The following is a 22,349-nucleotide window of genomic DNA, read 5'->3' as shown; positions in this document are numbered from 1 at the left end:
TTCCTCCAAAAGTTGATAATTCATCAGTAGCCTAATCCAAAGATATCAACACTGACTAAATACTGGAAAAATAATTCAACAGTCTAATTTTAAAAATGATCAGTGATTTCAAGGAAGATAGCAAATAAACAGCTGAAGGAAGTGAGGGAGACAATGCAGGGTTTGAAAGAGAAATTTAGCAAAGAGAGATTTAGAATGAAAAGCCAAATGGATATCTTGAAATGAAAAACAATAAGTGAAATGAAAAACCCAGTGGAAAAATCAAACCATACACTAAATTTAGCAGAAGAGTATCAGGACTTGAAGACAAGGTTTATGAATTATTACATTCAGATAGTATTAAGGAAAAAGAATATGAAATCATGATTACAACTTCCAAGAATGCTGGGACATGATTAACAAATCTAACTTATGAATGTTTGGTATAGAAGAGGGCACTGAAATCCAGACTAAAGGCATAGAAAACATATTAAGTGAAATGCTACCAGAAAAATTCCCAAACCTAGGGGAAACTATGGATATCCAGGTAAAGGGGGCAATTAGAACCCCAAATCAACATGACCAGAAAAGAACCTCTCCACATCACATTATAGTAAAAATGCCAAGAGTAGAGAACAAAGAATATTGAAAGGTACAAGACAGATGTATCATTACTTACAAAAGAAAACTCATCAAAATAACAAAAGATTTCTCAGCAGAAACCCTGAAGACAGGACAGCATGAACAATATTTTTCAAATCCTGAAACAAAACAACTTCAAAATAAGATTATGATATCCTGAAAAGTTATCCTTTAAAATGAAAGGAGAAATAAAGACCTTCCAAGATGGAATGTCAACTAAAGCAATTGATGGCCACCAAGCCAGCATTGTAAAAGGTACTAAAAGGAATCCTATGCAAAGAATAGAAGGGAAAATATACATAATAATGAGAGGTTGGAAATGAATAAATTTCACTAGAAAATGGATAAACAAATGAGAATTAGGAAAAAATCAAATCAAACATTAACTCTGTAAAACAGTAAATCTCTACAATGAGTAAAGAACAAAGAAAAGAACACAGAGTAATTGAAACAACCAAAAAAATTAAATACCAGTTATTAGTACACAATTTTCAATTATAATCCTGAATGTAAATGGTCTTAACTCTCCAATTGAAACATGCAGACTGGCTGATGGGAAAAAAAACAAGACCCAAATTGGCATCACTGGCAAAACATACACAGCCTAAAAGTGAAAGAATGGTAAATGGAAACCAAATACAATCATGAGTAACTATACTCATATCTGACAATATAGACATAAAGCCAAAATTAGTCAGAGAAGATAAAGTCACTTAATAAAGGGAAAAAGTCCATCAAGAACATATAACAATGTTAATATATATGCACCAAATATTGGTGCTCCCAATTTCATGAAACAAACACTACTGTACATAAAGGGACAAATCAGTCCAGATATAATAGTGGATACCTTTAATACTCCACTTTCATCAATAGAGAGAAAATCCAAACAAAAATATCAAGAAAGAAAGAAACTTCAGAGGTAACCCGCACTATAAATCAAATGGCCATGGGACTTTTTTCACACACACCAAACTCTGCACTCTAAAATAGATCATTTTTAAGCTATAAAAGAAGTCATAGCAAATATAAAAAAATAATTTCTTGTATCCTATTGGCTCATAAAGGAATAAAAATATAAATCCACAGCAAGGGAAATTACAGAAAATAACAAATACATGGAGATTAAATAGTACTCTCTTGAATGATCAGTGGGATATTGAAGAAATCAAAGAGGAAATTAAAAAATTCCTAGAAACAAAAGAAAATGAAAAAACAACTTACCAAAATCTGTAGGATACAGCAAAGGAAATTCTAAGAGGGAAGTTTATAGTGGGGTGTTTCTACATTAAAAAATCAGAGAGATTTCAAATAAATACCCTAATTATGCTTACCATGGTCTTAGAAAAATAAGAATAAGCCTATCCAAAATTAGTAGTAGGAAAGAAATATTAAAAATAAAACAACAAAGAGCTGATATTAATGAAATGGAGTCTAGAAGAACAATACAAATGATCCATAACACAATGAATTTGTTCTTTGAAAAGATAAACAATATTGACAAAACCTTAGCCAAACCAACCAAATGAAAGAGAAAAGAGACTATTTTAATAAACTTAGATCTGAAGGAGGATATTACAATATACACAAGAGGAATCCAGAGAATCACTAAAAAATATTTCAAAAACTTGTATTCTAATAAATTAAAAACCTAAAAGAAATGGAAAGTTTTCTAGACACATATGACCTACAAAGTTGAACCAGAATGATGTAAAAGACCTAAACAGATAAATAATGAGAAAGGAGATAGTCTGGAAAAATTCAGTACTGCATTCTACCAGACCCTTAAAGAACTAACACTAATACTTTCCAACTATTCAATAAAAGAAAAGAATAATTTGCTTTGAAACTCATTCTGTGAAGCTGGTATTTCCATGATACTCAAGCTGGATAAGTACACACACACACACACACACAAAACTATAGATCAGGTTCAGGCATGGTGGTGCACATAAATAATCCCAGCTATGAAGAAGGTGGATATAGGAGGACAATCATGGTTCAAGGCCAGCCCAGGAAAAAAATGTTAGTGGGAGCCTACTTAAAAAATCAAACTGGAGAAGGATCCAAAATGACAACTGGGACACAGACAAAGACTGTGTGAACTCTGTGAATCAGGGACCTTGATGAGACCCTGGAGACATGCTTGGCTGAGGTAAAGCACCAGGGAGAGCTGAAACTTTGGCACCCTGAACCACTAGCCTGTGCAAGGCTTCTCCACACCATGATACACAGAAAGAACAGGCAAGCCACCACCACCACGCTGCCACTGCCTGCTGCTCTGCCAGCCTGCCAGGCTGACACCACACAGGCCAGCCAGACCACCACCCACTGGCTGTCACCCACCACAGGAGGGCTCCAGCACCACCAGATGCCAGCTCCAAACCTGCCTAGGAGATGCAGACGAACAGGACTGGATGCTAAAGGAGTAACACCAAAACTACTAAGACTGAACTTTTAGTGTTCCTGAACTGGGAATTTTTCCCTTCTTTTTTCCTTTTTCCTTTTATTTAAGTGTTTGTTTGTCTTACTCACTGTTTGATTGTCCACCATCTCTCCCTGTTGATTTCTTTGATTCTCCACTTTTTCCTTTCTTTTTTCTCCTTCTTTCTTGGTTTTGTTAGTTTTAAAATTGTAAGTTAATTAATACTAAATCACACATAGACCAGGGACAGAAACAGTACCAAGTGGAATGATGGGAAGACAAAAAAGGATGAAAACCATTCTCCTCCCAAAAATAAATTAGTACAGGATTCAGAGGGAAATGAAGAAAACAGAAACCCAGATCCAGACTCCAACAAAACAAAGATAAACAAAGGAACCCAACAAAGCCCACAAGAACACCCTGAAAGATGGAATCCTGCAAGTAATCAATGAGAATATTGAAGAATTTTATAGAGACGTTACTAGACATGGTCAATCAAAACATACAGGAGGCACTCAAGAAATTCCAAGATAACAAAAATAAAGAATATGAGAAAACATTTTAAAAAATGAAATCATAGGAGCCCTAAATAAACACCAAAGTGAAACAGAGAACACCATAAATAGAGAGATAAATGAATTAAGGGTGAAAATTAACAATATCAAAGAGGAAGCAACCCATGATATGGAAAACCTCAGAAAAAAAAGAATGAAACAGAAATACAAAACAAAATGGAAGGCCACTCCAGCAGATTAGAACAAGCAAAAGACAGAATCTCAGAACTCAAAGATGAAATGGTAATTAAAGGAAAAACTGAACAACTATTAGTCAGACAACTCAAGACCTGTGAAAGGAATATGCAAAAACTCACCGACTCCATCAAAAGACCAAACCTGAGAATAGTGGGCATTGAAGAAGGAGAAGAGGTGCAAGCAAAAAGAATTTGTAATATATTCAACAAAATAATAACAGAAAATTTCCCAAATCCAGAAAAAATTATGCCTATTCAAGTACAGGAAGTCTCCAGGACACCAAACAAACTTGACCAAAATAGAACTACCCCATGACATATTGTCATTAAAACAACAAGCACAGAGAATAGAGAAAAAATATTGAAGGCTGTAAGAGAGAAAAAACAACACACAAAGGTAAACCCACCAAAATCACAACAGATTTCTATTTGGAAACCTTAAAAGCAAGAAGACCATCCAGTGAGTTCTTCCAGTCACTGAATGAAAATAATTTCAACCCTAGGATACTCTACCCAGCAAAACTATCATTCAAAATAGATGGAGCAATAAAAGTCTCCCATGATAAGCAGAAACTAAAACAATATATGATCACCAAGCCACCACTACAAAAGATTCTCCAAGGAATTCTGCACACAGAAAATGAAAGCAAACAAAACCATGAAAGGGCAGGCAGTACAAAACCACAGGAGAAGAAAAGTAAGAAAGTAGAGAGTAACATTGATTCAGCTGCACACAATCAAACCCTTAAACAACAAAAACAACTAAATGACAGGAATCACCACATACCTATCAATACTAACACTAAATGTTAATGGACTTAATTCCCCCATCAAAAGACACTGATTGGCAAACTGGACTAAAAAGGAAGATCCAACAATCTGCTGCCTACAAAAGACCCACCTCATCAACAGAAACAAGCACTGGCTGAGGGTGAATGGCTGGAAGAAGGTCTACCAAGCCAATGATCCCCAAAAACAGGCAGGGGTAGCAGTACATATCTTGGACAAAGTAGACTTCAAACTTACACTGATCAAATGAGATAAAGAAGGACACTCCATGCTAATGAAAGGGGAAATAGACCAAAAGGAAATAACAATTATCAACCTATGTACACCCAACATCAATGCACCAAGTTTCATCAAACATACTCTGAAGGACCTAAAACATATATAGACTCCAACACAGTGGTAGTGGGAGATTTCAATACTCCCCTATCACCAATAGATAGGTCATCCAAACAAAAAATCAATAAAGAAATACTAGAACTAAATCACACTGTATATCAAATGGACCTAGCTGATGTCTACAGAATATTTCATCCAACTTCTGCACAATATACATTCTTCTCAGCACCTCATGGAACCTTCTCCAAAATTGATCATATCTTAGGGCACAAAGCAAGCCTCAGCAAATATAAGAAAATAGAAATAATCCCATACATTCTATCTGACCACAATACATTAAAATTAGAAATCAACAACAGAAGCTGCAGTAAAAAACATGCAAACAATTGGAAGCTGAACAACACATTGCTCAATGATCAATGGGTCATTGATGAAATAAAAGAGGAAATTAAAAGGTTCCTGGAAGTTAATGAAAATGAAAACACGACCTACCAGAACCTATGGGACACAGCAAAGGCAGTCCTAAGAGGAAAGTTTATAGGCATGAGTACAAATGTTAAAAGGTCAGAGAGATCTTAAATCAATGACCTAATGCTAAATCTCAAGCTCCTAGAAAAACAAGAACAATCAAAACACAAAACAAGCAGAAGGAGAGAAATAATAAAAATGAGGGCCGAAATTAATGAAATAGAAACAAACAAAAAATACAAAGAATCAATGAAACAAAAAGCTGGTTCTTTGAAAAATACATAAGATTGACAGACCCCTGGCTAACCTGACTAAAATGAGGAGAGAAAAAACCCTAGTCAGAAAATCAGAACTGCAAAAGGGACATAGCAACAAACACCACGTAATTCCAGGAAATCATCAGAGACTACATTGAGATCCTATATTCTAATAAATTTGAAAATCTTGAAGAAATAGACAGATTTCTAGATACTTACAACCATTCAGAATTGAACCAAGAAGATATTAATCACATGAATAGATCTATAACACAAAATGAAATTGAAGCAACAACAGAGTCTCCCAAAAAAGAAAAATCCAGGACCTGATGGATTCTCTGCTGAATTCTATCAGATGTTTAAAGAAGAACTAATATCAACCCTCCTTAAACTTTTCCGTGAAATAGAAAGGGAAGGAACACTGCCTAACTCATTTTATGAAGCCAGTATTATACTCAACCCAAAATCAGACAAAGACACCTCCAAAAAGGAGAACTGTAGGCCAATCTCCTTAATAAACATTGATGCAAAAATCCTTAATAAAATAATGGCAAATGGAATCCAACAACACATCATAAAGATCATCCACCATGACCAAGTCGGCTTCATCCCAGGGATGCAGGGGTGGTTCAACATATGTAAATCTATAAATGTAATACAGCACATTAATAGAAGCAAAGACAAAAAACACTTGATCATCTCAATAGATGCAGATAAAGCCTTCACTAAGATCCAATACCACTTCATGGTAAAAGCTTTAAGAAAACTAGGAATAGAAGGAATGTACCTCAACATTGTAAAGGCTATATATGACAAACCTACAGTCAACATCATACTTAATGGTGAAAAACTGAAACCATTCCCTCTAAAATCAGGATCAAGACAAGGGTTCCCACTATTCCCACTCCTATTCAGCATAGTACTGGAATTCCTTGCCAGAGCAATTAGGCAAGAAGAAATAAAAGGAATACAAATAGGTAAAGAAACTGTCAAAATATCCCCATTTGCAGATGATATGATCCTATACCTTAAAGACCCAAAAAAGTCTACCCCAAAACTCCTAGACACCATAAACAGCTACAGGAAGGTGGCAGGATACAAAATCAACTTACAATAATCATTACCTTTTCAATACACCAACAACGAACAAACTGAGAAGGGATATATGGAAACAATTCGATTTACAATAGCCTCAAAAAAATCAAAAACCTAGGACTAAACTTAACAAAGGATGTGAATGACCTCTACAAGGAGAACTACAAAGCCTGAATAAAGAGATCGAGGAAGACTATAGAAGATGGAAAGATCTCCCGTGCTCATGGATTGGTAGAATCAACATAGTAAAAATGGCTATACTACCAAAACCAATCTACATGTTTAATGCAATTCCCATCAAAATCCCAATGATTTCATCACAGAGATTGAAAAATCTACCTGAAAGTTCATTTGGAAACACAAGAGACCGTGAATAGCCAAGGCAATGTTCAGCAAAAAGAGCAATGCTGGAGGTATCACAATACCCGACATCAAACGATATTACAAAGCAATCACAATAAAAACAACATGGTACTGGCACAAAAACAGACATGAAAAGCAGTGGAACAGAATAGAGGACCCAGACATGAATCCACACAATTATATCCACCTTATTTTTCACAAAGGTGCCAAAAATATACGACAGAGTAAAAACAGCCTCTTCAATAAATGTTATTGGGAAAAGTGGTTATCATTCTGCAAGAAACTAAAACTAGATCCATGTCTATCACCCTGTGCTAGTATCAACTCAAATGGATCATGGACCTTAATATCAGACCTGAAACTCAGAAGTTAGTACAGGAAGGAGCAGGAAACACTCTGGAAGTAATAGATATAGGCAAGGACTTCCTCAATAGAACCCCAGCAGCTCAGCAACTAAGAGAAATAATGGACAAATGGGACTTCATAAAATTAAAAAGCTTCTGCAGAACAAAAGTAATGGTCTCTAAATGAAGAGACCACCCACTGAATGGGAGATATTTGCTAGCTATACATCAGACAAAGGACTGATAACCAGAGTGTACAGGGAACTTAAGAAACTAAACTCTCCCAAAATCAATGAACCAATTAAGAAATGTACAACTGAACTAAACAGAACTTTCTCAAAAGAAGAAATTCAAATGGTAAAAAAACACATGAAAAAATGCTCACCATCTCTAGCCATAAAGGAAATGCAAATCAAAACCACACTAAGATTCCATCTCACCCCTGTTAAAATAGCCATCATCAAAAACACCACCAACAATAGGTGTTGGCATGGGTGTGGGGAAAAGGAACCCTCGTACACTGCTGATGGGAATGCATGCTAGTGCAACCACTATGGAAAAAAATATGGAGGCTTCTTCAAAATCTAAACATAGATCTGCCATATGATCCAGAAATCTCACTCCTGGGGATATACCCAAAGGAATGCAACACAGGCTACTCCAAAGGTACCTGCACACTCATGTTTATTGTAGTGCTATCCACAATAGCCAAGTTATGGAAACAACAAAGATGCCCCACTACTGACGAATGGATCAAGAAAATGTGGTATTTATACTCAGTGGAATTTTACTCAGCCATGAAGAAGAATGAAATCTTATCATTTGCAAGTACATGGATGGAACTGGAGAACATCATTCTGAGTGAGGTTAGCCAGGCCCAGAAGACCAAAAACCATATGTTCTCCCTGGTATGCAGACCTTATATCTACAGCAAATACAACAATGTTGTCAGACTTGGGTCACATGACAAGGGAAGAGCACATATGGGAGGTATGGGGATAGGTAGAAAACCCAAAACATGACAGCGTTTGATGTCCCCACTCCAGAGGAACTAATACAGAAACCTTAAAGCAACAGAGGTCAACATGAGAAGGGGATCAGAAAACAGTGTAAAGATCAGTTAGAGATGAATTAACTTGGGATGTAACCCATTTGTACATGGAAGCAATACTAGGAATCTTTCTGTATAGCTATCCATAACTCAACTAGTAAAAATGCTTTGTCTTTCTTATTATGCTTATATCTTCTCTTAAACAAAATTAGAGATAAGGGTAGACAGGTTCTGCCTGGAAGAGATGGGGGTGGTGTGGAGAGGGTGGGGGTGGGGGCCATGGGAGAGTAATGACCCAAACAATGTATGCTCATGTGAATAAATGAATAAAACAAAATCAAGCTGGATATGGTGGCACATGCCTGGAATCCTGGCTACACAGGAGGTAGAGGTAGGAAGACCATGGTCTGAAGCCAGCCCTTGGCAAAATGTGCTAGACCCTACCTGAAAAATAAACTAAAAAGCAAAAGAATTGGTGGTATAACTCAAGTGGTAGAGTGTTTACATAATAAACACAAGGCCCTGAGTTCAAACCCCAGTAATGAAAAAAAAACAAAAACAAACTATAGACCAATTTCCTTAACAAAAATAGATGCAAAGTCCTCTTGGAAAAAGAATTCAACAACACATTGAAAAGATTACATACCACGATCAAGTTGGTTTCAATCCATGGTGCAAAAATAGTTCAACATAACAAATTGATAAATGTAATTCATACAGCACATACAGTTAAGGACAGAAAAATCACATGATAGTATCAATTGATGCATAAGAAAGTTTTGACAAAATTCAATATCCTTTTGTGATAAAAGCCCCAAGGAAACCAGTAATAGTAGTATCATACCTCAACATAATAAAGACTATATATGACAGATCAATAGCCAGTAATCTATTGAATGGGGAAACCCTGAAAGCATTTCCTCCAAGAAACAAGACAAGAGTATCCACTCTTACCACTCTTCTTCAATATTGTGCTTGAAATCTTAGCCAGAGCAATAAAGCAAGAGAAATAAAGGGGGATGCAAACAGGAAGGGAAGAACTAAAATTGTCCCTATTTTCAGATTATGATCCTATATTTAAAATACCATGCAGACTCTTAGACCTGTTAAACAATTTTAGTAAAGTAGCATGATGTAAATAAACATTCAAAATTTTTTTCTATACATCAGCAATGAACTTCCTGAGAAAGAAATCAAGAGAACAATTGCATTCATAATAGCCTTTATAAAAAAAAAACCTATGCACAAGCCTAACCAAGGAAATGAAAGACTTGTACAATGAAAATTATAAAACACTGAAGAAAGAAGTTGAAGTGACTAGACTATGGAAAGACCTCCTATATTAATGGATCTGTAGAATTAATATTGTTCAAATGGCCATATTACCAAAAGTGTTCTACATATTAAGTTCAACCCTCATCAAAATTCCAATGATGCTCTTTAAAGAACTAGAGAAGGCAATCCTAAAATTCATAAGTAAGCACAAAAGACCCCACATAGTCAAAGTGATCCTGAGCAAAAAGAGCAATGCTGGAGGTATTACAATACCTCACTTCGAATTATACTTCAGAGCCATAGTAACAAAAAAAGCATGTTACTGTCAAAACAGATATGGAGATAAGTAGACTAGAATAGGACTCAAAAATAAACCCACATAGCTACAACCATCTGATTCCTGACAAATATGCCAAACACATATGTTGGAGAAAAGATAGTCTCTTTGGTGCTGGGGAAACCACATGAAGAACGCTGATATTAGATCCCTATCTTTCACTTTGTTCAAAAATCAACTCAAAATTGATCAAAGACCTTAATGTAAGAATGGCAACTTTGAAACTACTGGAGGAAAACATAGAGGAAACAGTTCAAGATATAGGGATAGGCAATAACTTTCTGAATAGGACTCCAGTAGTTCAGGAAATAATAGTAAGAATCAACAAATGGGATTGGATCAAATTAAAAGACTTTTCACAGCAAAGGAAACACTAGAATGAAAAGGCAGCCTACATAATGGGAGAAAAATCTTAGCTAACTACTTATGGGAACATCATTTAATATCAGAATATATAAAGAACTAAAAACGTTAAACACCAAAAAAGAGAAAATAATCCAATCAATAAATGTACAAATGCAGGAAGTAAAAGTTTTCATATGAGGAAGTAAAATTTGCCAATAAATATATGAAAAATGTTCAACGATTTTAACAATCAAGAAAATACAGAGGGATTCCAAGATGGTGGCTAGATGGAGGAAGCAGAAAGCGAGCCTCCTATAGTGAAATCTTGGAGAGACGCTGGAGACACACTTTGCAGGCATAATCACTGAGAAGAGGCATAACTTTGACCCCTCCACACCTCCAGCCGGCACAGAGAATCTCCACTTCACATTAAACGGAGAAACCAGGAGGGCCCCCAGGCCGCCAGTCACCCATACCCAGATGGCTTGGGAAGACGTGGACCAGGTGAGCTTCGTGGTACCACGGTACTCCCACAGACAACACTGGGCCAGAGCAGCATAGCCCCCTGGACAGACTGACCTCCACCCAGGGAAAAAAAGAGAAACTGAGTAATAAGCAATAAGAACAATAAAGACATGTGGGAAAGAGGGTGGGGCACACTGAGCGCCAAAGATTGGGGGAAGAGAATCCTTCCCAGGACTGTAAACAAGCTGGGCAGGCCAGAGAGGCTCTGGCGGGAGCGGGGGTGCGTGCCCAGCAACCAGGAGCGGGAAAGCTTGTGAGAGTGGTGGAGGGAGGAAAACTCCACAGGAGAGGAGGGAAGACCCACTTCCCACGTGAACTGTAAACAAACATGGCGGCTGGCAGGAGCAGCAGCACCGCCCAGTAATCAGGAGCAGGAAAGCTTCTGAAAGTGGCGATGGGAGGAAAACTCCAAAGGAGAGGGGGGGAAGACCCAACTCTCACATGAACTGTAAATAAACATGCAGGCCTGACAATGCGGGTGCAGTGTCACCTTTCCCAGTGTGCTTGGAAAGGGGAAAGTTTGTAGCAGAGGCTCCCGCACAGGAGAACTCTGAGCAAACAAAGCCTGTGGGACCAGGTGAGTGCTAAGCTTACCCCAGAGATCTGCATAAATAAGGCCGCCAGCAACAGGAGGCTGACAGCAGCGGGTAGGCAAGCCACAGCTGCAGATACCATTCTCAGAACTGTCTCCAGACTCTTTTTTTTTCTTTTTCTCCCTACCCTTGATGAGAGAACAACCGAATTACACCTGCATGCTGAAAAACTTACTGAAACTGTATTGCATTTGAACTTGGGACACTTGGTGGGTTTGTGTGTGTGTGTGTGTGTGTGTGTGTGTGTGTGTGTGTGTGTGTAGTTTTGTTCTACTTTATGTGTCCCCTTTGATGAGACAACTACAGAAAAACATCTGAGGCACCATCTCCAGGACTGGAGACTGAGACAGACACCCAAATTATTAAGACTGAAACTTCATTGCATTTGAACTTGGAGGTTTAGGTTTTTTTTTAATTTTCTTTTTTTCATCTTATTTTAATTCATTTTTATATATAGATATTTCTTTCATTTACTTATTTTTTATTTTTATTCTTATATATTTTTTTATTTTTGATTTTCAATCCTCTCTCTGTCTCTCTAATGTCTGTTCAGCTTACTGTCAATTAGTACACTAATGCTCCCTGTTTATACCTTTGAAACTTTCTTGTCTGATACCTTGTTCTGTTTTCTCCTTCTTGTCTGTGTATTTGTTTTTTCCCTTTCTTTAACTTCTTGCTTTCCATCTTAGCTCACCCTTCCATTCTAAATATTACCATTGTTATTATTACAAGCTAGAAAATACTTAATTGCACATAGTACAGGGACAGTAACAACACCAAAGACAACGACGGGAAGACAGAAAAAAACAGGGAAACCAGTTTCCCCACAGCAAAAAATTAGTACAGGAACCAGAGGGGAATGAAGAAAACAGAAACTCAGATCCAGACTCCAACAAAATGAAGATAAACTATGCCAAAGGACCCAATGAAGCCCACAAGAATAATTTAAAAGAAGACATACTACAAGTACTCAGTGAGAATTTTATAGAGATGACACTGGATAGGGTCAACCAAAATGTACAGGAGACACTCAAGAAATTCCAAGACAACAAAAATAGACAATTTGAAAAAGCAAAAGAAGAAATAAAGAAAACCATAGAAGCACTGTATAAACACCAAAGTGAAACAGAGAATATGATGAATAAATGGATAAATGAACTCAGGACAAAAATAGACAACATTAAAGAAGAAACCACCCAGGATATGGAAAACCTCAGAAAAAAGAATGAAACAGAACTGCAAAACAAAATGGAAGGCCAATCCAGCAGAATAGCACAAACAGAAGACAGAATTTCAGAACTTGAAGATGAAATGGTAATTAAAGGAAAAACCGAACAACTATTAATTAAACAACTCAAGACCTGTGAAAAGAAAATGCAAGAACTCACTGACTCCATCAAAAGAACAAACTTGAGAATAACGGGCATCGAAGAAGGAGAAGAGGTGCAAGCGAAGGGAATGCGTAATATATTCAACAAAATAATAACAGAAAATTTCCCAAATCTAGAGAAAGATATTCCCATACAGATGCAAGAGGCCTCCAGGACACCAAACAGACCAGATCAAAATAGAACTACCCCATGACATATCATCATTAAAACAACAAGTTCAGAAACTAAGGAAAGAATATTGAAGGCTGTAAGAGAGAAAAAACAAGTAACATACAAAGGTAAACCCATCAAAATCACAACAGACTTCTCAACAGAAACATTAAAAGCAAGAAGAGTGTGGGGTGAGATCTTCCAGGCACTGAATGAAAATAACTTCAACCCCAGGATACTCTATCCAGCAAAACTTAGGTACACACAATCAAACCTTCAAACAACTAAGACAACTAAATGACAGGAATTGCCACATACCTACCCGTACTAACACTTAATGTTAATGGAATTAATTCACCCATCAAAAGGCACCATTTGATGAACTGGATTAAAAAGGAAGATCCAACAATTTGTTGCTTACAGGACACCCATCTCACAGACAGAAATAAGCATAGGCTTAGGATGAAAGGCTGGAAGATTTACCAAGCCAATGGCCCCCGAAAGCAGGCAGGAGTAGCAATACTTATCTCTGACAAAGTAGACTTCAAACCTACACTGATCAAATGAGATAAAGAAGGACATTCCATACTAATAAAAGGGGAAATAGACCAAAAGGAAATAATAATCAGCAACCTGTATGCACCCAATTTCATCAAACATACACTGAAAGACCTAAAAGCATATATAAACGCTAACACAGTGGTTGTGGGAGACTTTAACACCCCATTATCATCAATAGATAGGTCATGCAAACAAAAAATCAATAAAGAAATCCTAAATCTAAAATATGCAATAGATCAAATGGACCTAGTTGATGTCTACAGAACATTTCATCCAACCTCTACACAATATACATTCTTCTCAGCAGCCCATGGAACCTTCTCCAAAATAGATCATATCCTAGGGCACAAAGCAAGTCTCAGCAAATATAAGAAAATAGAAATTATACCGTGCATACTATCTGATCACAATGCAGTAAAAGTAGAACTCAACAACAAAAGTAAAGACAAAAAACATGCAAAGAGCTGGAAACTAAATAACTCATTACTTAATGAAGAATGGATCATCAATGAAATAAAGGAGGAAATTGAAAAGTTCCTGGAAGTCAATGAAAATGAAAACACAACCTACAGAACCTCTGGGACACAGCTAAGGTAGTCCTGAGAAGAAAGTTTATAGCCATGAGTGCATATATTAAAAAGACTGAAAGATCCCAAATCAATGACCTAATGATACATCTCAAACTCCTAGAAAAACAAGAACAAGCAAATCCTAAAACAAATAGGAGGAGAGAAATAATAAAAATAAGACCTGAAATCAATGAAATAGAAGCCAAAAAAACCATACAAAGAATTAATGAAACAAAAAGTTGGTTCTTTGAAAAAATAAACGAGATTGACAGACCCCTGGCAAACCTGACTAAAATGAGGAGAGAAAAAACCCAAATTAGTAGAATCAGGAATGCAAAAGGGGAGATAACAACAAACACCATGGAAGTCCAGGAAATCATCAGAGACTACTTTGAGAACCTATATTCAAATAAATTTGAAAATCTTAAAGAAATGGACAGATTTCTAGATACAAATGATCATCCAAAACTGAACCAAGAGGAAATTAATCACCTGAATACACCTATAACACAAAATGAAATTGAAGCAGCAATCAAGAGTCTCCCCAAAAAGAAAAGTCCAGGACCTGATGGATTCTCTGCTGAATTCTATCAGACCTTTAAAGAAGAACTGATACCAACCCTCCTTAAACTGTTCCACGAAACAGAAAGGGAAGGAAAACTGCCAAACACATTTTATGAAGCCAGTATTACACTTATCCCAAAACCAGGCAAAGACACCTCCAAAAAGGAGAGCTATAGGCCAATCTCCTTAATGAACATTGACGCAAAAATCCTCAGCAAAATAATGGCAAACCGAATTCAACAACACATCAAAAAGATTATTCACCACGACCAAGTAGGCTTCATCCCAGAGATGCAGGGGTGGTTCAACATACAAAAATCAATAAACGTAATAAACCACATCAACAGAAGCAAAGACAAAAACCAGTTGATCATCTCAATAGATGCAGAAAAAGCCTTTGATAAGATCCAACACCATTTCATGATAAAAGCTCTAAGAAAACTAGGAATAGAAGGAAAGTACCTCAACATTATAAAAGCTATATATGACAAACCTACAGCCAGCATTATACTTAATGGAGAAAAACTGAAACCATTCCCTCTAAAATCAGGAACCAGATAAGGGTGCCCACTATCTCCACTCCTATTCAACATAGTACTGGAATTCCTAGCCAGAGCAATTAAGCAAGAAGAAGGAATAAAAGGAATACAAATAGGTAAAGAAACTGTCAAAATATCCCTATTTGCAGATGACATGATCCTATACCTTAAAGACCCAAAAAACTCTACTCAGAAGCTTCTAGACATCATCAATAGCTATAGCAAGGTAGCAGGATATAAAATCAACATAGAAAAATCATTAGCATTTCTATACACTAACAATGAGCAAACTGAAAAAGAATGTATGAAAACAATTCCGTTTACAATAGCCTCAAAAAAATTAAATGCCTAGGTGTAAACCTAACAAAAGATGTGAAAGACCTCTACAAGGAAAACTATACACTTCTGAAGAAAGAGACTGAGGAAGACTATAGAAAGTGGAGAGATCTCCCATGCTCATGGATTGGTAGAATCAACATAGTAAAAATGTCTATACTCCCCAAAGTAATCTACATGTTTAATGCAATTCCCATCAAAATTCCAATGACATTCATTAAAGAGATTGAAAAATGTACCGTGAAATTTGTATGGAAACACAAGAGGCCACGAATAGCCAAGGCAATACTCAGTCAAAAGAACAATGCTGGAGTTATCACGATACCTGACTTCAAACTATATTACAAAGCAATAACAATAAAAACAGCATGGCACAAAAACAAACATGAAGACCAGTGGAACAGAATAGAGGACCCAGATATGAAGCCACACAACTATAACCAACTTGTCTTTGACACAGGAGCTAAAAATATACGATGGAGAAATAGCAGCCTCTTCAACAAAAACTGCTGGGAAAACTGGTTAGCAGTCTGCAAAAAACTGAAACTAGATCCATGTATATCACCCTATACCAATATTAACTCAAAATGGATCAAGAATCTTAATATCAGACCCCAAACTCTAATGTTGATACAGGAAAGAGTAGGAAATACTCTGGAGTTAGTAGGTATAGGTAAGAACTTTCTCAACGAAACCCCAGCAGCACAGCAACTAAGAGATAGCATAGATAAATGGGACCTCATAAAGCTAAAAAGCTTCTGTTCATCAAAAGAAATGGTCTCTAAACTGAAGAGAACACCCATAGAGTGGGAGAAAATATTTGCCAACTATACATCAGACAAAGAACTGATAACCAGAATATGTAAGGAACTTAAAAAACTAAATTCTCCCAAAACTAATGAACCAATAAAGAAATGGGCAAGTGAACTAAACAGAACTTTCTCAAACGAAGAAATTCTTTTTTTTCCTTTTTCTTTTATTATTCATATTGCATAAAAGGATTGGTTCATTTCTCCCCCCTGCCCCCACCCCTCCCTTACCACTCACTCCACCCCCTCCCTCTCCCCCCACCCCCTCAATACCCAGCAGAAACTATTTTGCCCTTATTTCTAATTTTGTTGTAGAGAGAGTATAAGCAATAACAGGAAGGGATAAGGGTTTTTGCTGGTTGAGATAAGGATAGCTATACAGGGCATTGACTCACATTGATTTCATGTGCGTGGGTGTTACCTTGTAGGTTAATTCTTTTTGATCTAACCTTTTCTCTAGTACCTGTTCCCCTTTTCCTACTGGCCTCAGTTGCTTTTAAGGTATCTGCTTTAGTTTCTCTGCATTAAGGGCAACAAATGCTAGCTAATTTTTTAGGTGTCTTACCTATCCTCATACCCCCCTTGTGTGCTAAAGCTTTTATCATGTGCTCATAGTCTAATCCCATTGTTGTGTTTGCCCTTGATCTAATGTCCACACATGAGGGAGAACATACTATTTTTGGTCTTTTGGGCCAGGCTAACCTCACTCAGAATGATGTTCTCCAATTCCATCCATTTACCAGCAAATGATAACATTTCATTCTTCTTCATGGCTGCATAAAATTCCATTGTGTATAGATACCACATTTTCTTGATCCATTCATCGGTGGTGGGGCATCTTGGCTGTTTCCATAACTTGGCTATTGTGAATAGTGCCGCAATAAACGTGGGTGTGCAGGTGCCTCTGGAGTAACCTGTGTCACAGTCTTTTGGTTATATCCCCAAGAGTGGTATTGCTGGATCAAATGGTAGATCGATGTCTAGCTTTTTAAGTAGCCTCCAAATTTTTTTCCAGAGTTGTTGTACTAGTCTACATTCCCACCAACAGTGTAAGAGGGTTCCTTTTTCCCCCGCATCCTCACCAACACCTGTTGTTGGTGGTTCTGCTGATGATGGCTATTCTAACAGGGGTGAGGTGGAATCTTAGCGTGGTTTTAATTTGCATTTCCTTTATTGCTAGAGATGGTGAGCATTTTTTCATGTGTTTTTTGGCCATTTGAATAGAAGAAATTCTATTGTTCCTTCCTATTATGGCTTATACTCTCTCTACAACAAAATTAGAAATAAGGGCAAAATAGTTTCTGATGGGTATTGAGGGGGTGGGGGGAGAGGGATGGGGCAGTTTGGGTGGTAAGGGAGGGGGTGGGGGCAGGAGGAAGAAATGACCCAAGCCTTGTATGCACATATGAATAATAAAATTTAAAAAAAAGTTGCAAATAAATAAATGACCCAAGCCTTGTAAAAAAAGAAAATACAAATCAAAATTACACTGAGATTCCATCTCACTCAAGTCAGAATGTCTACTATCAAGAAAACAAACACAGAAACAACAAACAAAAACAAATGTTGGTGAGATACAAGGAAAAAGGAACCCTTACACATTGCTAACAGGAATGTAAATTAGTCCAACCACTATGGAAATCAGTATAGAGGCTCTTAAAAAAATTAAAAATAGAACTTCATCTGACCCTTCTATACCACTCCTGGTATATACCTACTCACGTTCATGGCAGCACATCATCCAAGTTGTGAGATCAGTCCATGTGTTATTTAAAAATGTATTGTCTGTTCTCCATTGTAAATAGCAACTGTTATTTATTTCTGTTTTAATTCTCCTGTATTATCTGTTAAATGATTTTTTCTAGTTTTACGTTTGCTAAGATGTGTTTTGTGATGAAGAATCATGAGAGCTTGAGATGAATATGTACTCTGCTGGTTTGGAACAAAGTATTCTACATAGGCAATTGATTGATGATTCTCTTGCCTTCAGCTATGTATTTACTGTTTTTCTGCCTACTAGATCAGTCCATTACTGGTAGACTGTGTTGATGTTTCAAACTGTAATAGTAAGACCATAGATTTTCCTTTGTTGTTCTGTCAGTTATTGCCTCTTGTATTTTTAGATTCTGTTGTTAGATGTATAAACATCAAGCATTGTGGAGGTCTTCTTATATTGACCCCTTTACCATTGTGTATTGTCCCCTTTATATGTAATTTCCCTTGCTTTGAAGTTCATTTTGTCTGAAATGAATACTCCACATTTCTTTTGATTAGTGTTAGTGTGGCATAGATTTTTAAAAAATCAGTTCACTTTTTATTTATATGTCTTTATACTTAAAATTGGTTTCTTGTACTCAGAATATATTTGGGTCCTGTTTCTTAATTCATTCTGACAGTCTCTGTGTTCTAATTCCTGCATTTAGATAATTGATATTTAAAGTGGTTATTTGTATAGCTCTATTAATATCTACTATATTTGTTATTGTTTTCTTTTTCCTCTTTTGTTCCTGTTTTTGTCTTTCATACTTTTTCTGCCTTTTGTGGTTTTAAGTGAGCATTTTATGATTGCATTTCCTCTAATAGCATATCAATAATATACTTTTTTTCACCTTTTAGTGGCTTCCCAAGAATTTGAAATATGCATTTATAGCTAATCTTACTTCAACTTGAAATATCATAGCACTTCATGGATGATAAAATTACTTTACAATAGCCAATTATCCCTATTTCTCTTCCATCCATTGTGTCACTGCTGTAATTCATATTATTAATACAAATTATTACCATCAAATAAATCATTGATATTATTATTTTGAGAAATATGTTAACTGTTAGATCACTTAAGAATAAGAAAATTAAAATATTTATTTTATCCTCACTTATTCCATTTTTAATGCTCTCAATTTTTAAAATGTATATATAATTTTCTGCCCTCTATCATTTTACTTCATGAGAATTTCCTTTATCATTTCTTACAAAGCAGGTCTACTGGCAACAAATTGAGAAAATATTTGTTTCTTCACTGTTGAGGATGATTTCACAGGATAAAAAAATCTAAGTTGGCTTTTTTTTTCTCTCAACATTTTAAATATCTCACTGTACTCTATACTTGCTTGCACAGTTCCTATAAAAAGTTAGAAGTGAACCTTACCTTAGCTACTCTGCAAATAAACTGTTTTTTTCCTCTGGCTTCTTTCCAATTTTTAATCTTTCATTTTCTGCAGGCTGAATATGATATGCCTAGGTCTATTGTTTTGTTTTATTGTTATTTTGCATTTATCCTATTTGGTGTGCTGTGATTTTCCTGGATATGTGTTTGGGATATGTGATTTTCTTAAATTAAGGGGAAATTCTCAGTTATTGTTGCTTCAAATATTGCTTCCTTTCCTTTCTGCCTTTTCATTATATTTCCCATAATGTATATATTAACACCTTTTGTAACTGCTCCATAGTTCTTGATATCCTGTTATCTTTTTTCATTCTCTTTTTGTTTGATTTTCAGTTTTGAATATTTCTATTGAAATCCTCAAGGTCAGTGTTTTTCTTGAAAATCAGATATTGTGTACTGAGCATAAGGAACTATGATTTAAATAGTGCATTATTGTAGGTTGTAATGTTTAGGGAGCAGTAAGTATTCTACATTCCCATGGCTAGGTCTGAGTCTTTTAGTGAGATTGTGCCTTTTGTCTGTGGACTTTACAATTGCTTCTCAGGGCTTTTTTTTTCCCACTCCCTTCAGTGTTGCAAATTGACAATGTGTAGCTGAATTTGAGTGTCCCTCTTTAACCAGGTTGTTTAGGTTTTTTTTTTTTATAGAATCACAATAGTTATCCTGTTAATAGCTTCTCTTGTAGGACAGGCCTTATTAAAAACAACAGAATGCTGTGGTGTATTTCAATCACTTATTTTTTCCTTGCTTTGCTGGAAGCACTGGGGGATTTTTCTCTTCACTGTGAGAATTTGGTATAGTTATTGGAGATAAAACTTACAGTGTGGTAGCCCCTGAAGACTGCACTTTCTTGACTTTTTAAATAATATATTAATTTTAATAATTAGGATATATTAATTGTACAAAGAAGTTTCAATATGATATTTTCATACATGCATAAAATACACCCTGATTAAATTCATCCCCTCTATTACTCCCTATAATTTCCCCCTTCTTAAAACAATTTCAACAAGTTTTCCACCATGTTCACCCCCTCCACCCTCTCCTTGCACCCTCCCCCTTCTGCAGGTACCCATCCCCAAACAGAACCTGTTTTACATTTCTGTCATTATTTTTAAGGACTAAACTCTGCATTTAAGGGAGAACAGACAATATTTATCTTTCTCAGTTTGGCCTATTTCATTTAACATGATCTCCAGTTCCATCCATTTTCCTGCAAACAATATGATTTCTTCTTTATGGCTGAATAATACTCCATTGTGTATATGTACATTTCTTTACCCATTCATTTGTTGATGGTCATCTAGGCTAATTCCATATTTTGACTACTGTGAGTTGTGCTGCTATAAACATGGGTGTCCAGGTATCTTGACTGTATGTTGACTTCAGATATATGACCAGGCGTGGTATAGCAGGATCATATGGTAGTTCTATCCTTAGTTTTTAAGGAACCTCCATACTGATTTCCATAGTGGCTGCACTGATTTACATTCCCAATAGCAATGTACAAGGATCCCTTTCCCCCCACATCCTTACCAGCATTTTTGTTTGTTTCCTTCATAATAGCCATTCTGATTGGGATGAGATAGATTTGCATTTCTTTATGGCTAAGGGTGTTGAACATTTCTTCATGTATTTATTACCATTTGTACTTCTTCATTAGAATTGTCTCTTCAATTTATTTCCCCATTTATTAATTGGGTTATTTAGTCTTTTGGTGCTTAATTTTTAGAGCTCATTATATATGCTGGATAGTTGGATAATTGCATATCCAATGAATAACTGGCAAAGACTTTCTACTACCATTCTGTGGGTTTTCTTTGGGTTCTGATGACTTTTTCTTTTGTTGTGCAGAAGTTTTTAATTTGATGCAATCCCATTTTTCAATTCTTGTTCTTATTTTCTAAGCACTTGGAATTCTGTTCAGAAAAGTGTTACCCATGCCTTTATCTTCAAGGATTTTCTCTATGTTTTCCTGTAGTAGTTTCAATATTTCTCCTCTTACATTAAGATCTTTGATCCACTTGGAATTGGTTTTTATACAGGGTGAGAGACAGGGGTCTAGTTTTAGACTTCTACATGTAGATATCGTTTTCCCAACACCATTTGTTGAAGAGACTATCTTTTATCCAGCATAGATTTTTGGATGTCCAGGGCTATGTGGGTTCATTTCTGGATCTTCTATTCTATTTCATTGATGTACATTTTTGTTTCTGTGCCCATACCATGCTGGTTTTGTTGGTACGGCTCTGTAGTGTGTTTTGAAGTCAGGTGTTGTAATACCTCCAGCAGTGTTCTTTTTGCTCATGACTGCTTTGGTTATTTGGGGTCTTTTGTGCTTCCAAATGAATTTTAGCACTGATTTTTTAATTTCTATGAAGAATGACACTGGAATTTTGATGAGGATTGCATTAAATCTATAGATTGCTTTTGGTAGTAAAGCCATTTTCACAATATTAATTCTGCATATCCATGAATGTGGGAGGTCTTTACATCTTCTAGTATCTTCTTAAATTTATTTCTTCCCTGAACTTTTTAATGTTCACACTACATCTTCAGAAAGTGTCAATGACAATTTTGGTTTTCCTACACTAGCTCCCATGGAGGTGTCTGATCTCATTTTTCCAGCTGTTTCTGCTCATGAATTGCACCTCCAATTACATTGTGATTCTCTGTATCTACTTGT

Source organism: Castor canadensis, chromosome X (assembly GCF_047511655.1).
Source record: "Castor canadensis chromosome X, mCasCan1.hap1v2, whole genome shotgun sequence".
Classification (NCBI taxonomy): Eukaryota; Metazoa; Chordata; class Mammalia; order Rodentia; family Castoridae; genus Castor; species Castor canadensis.
The sequence above is the reverse complement of the archived record's forward strand: the minus strand, read 5'-3'. Positions refer to the sequence as shown.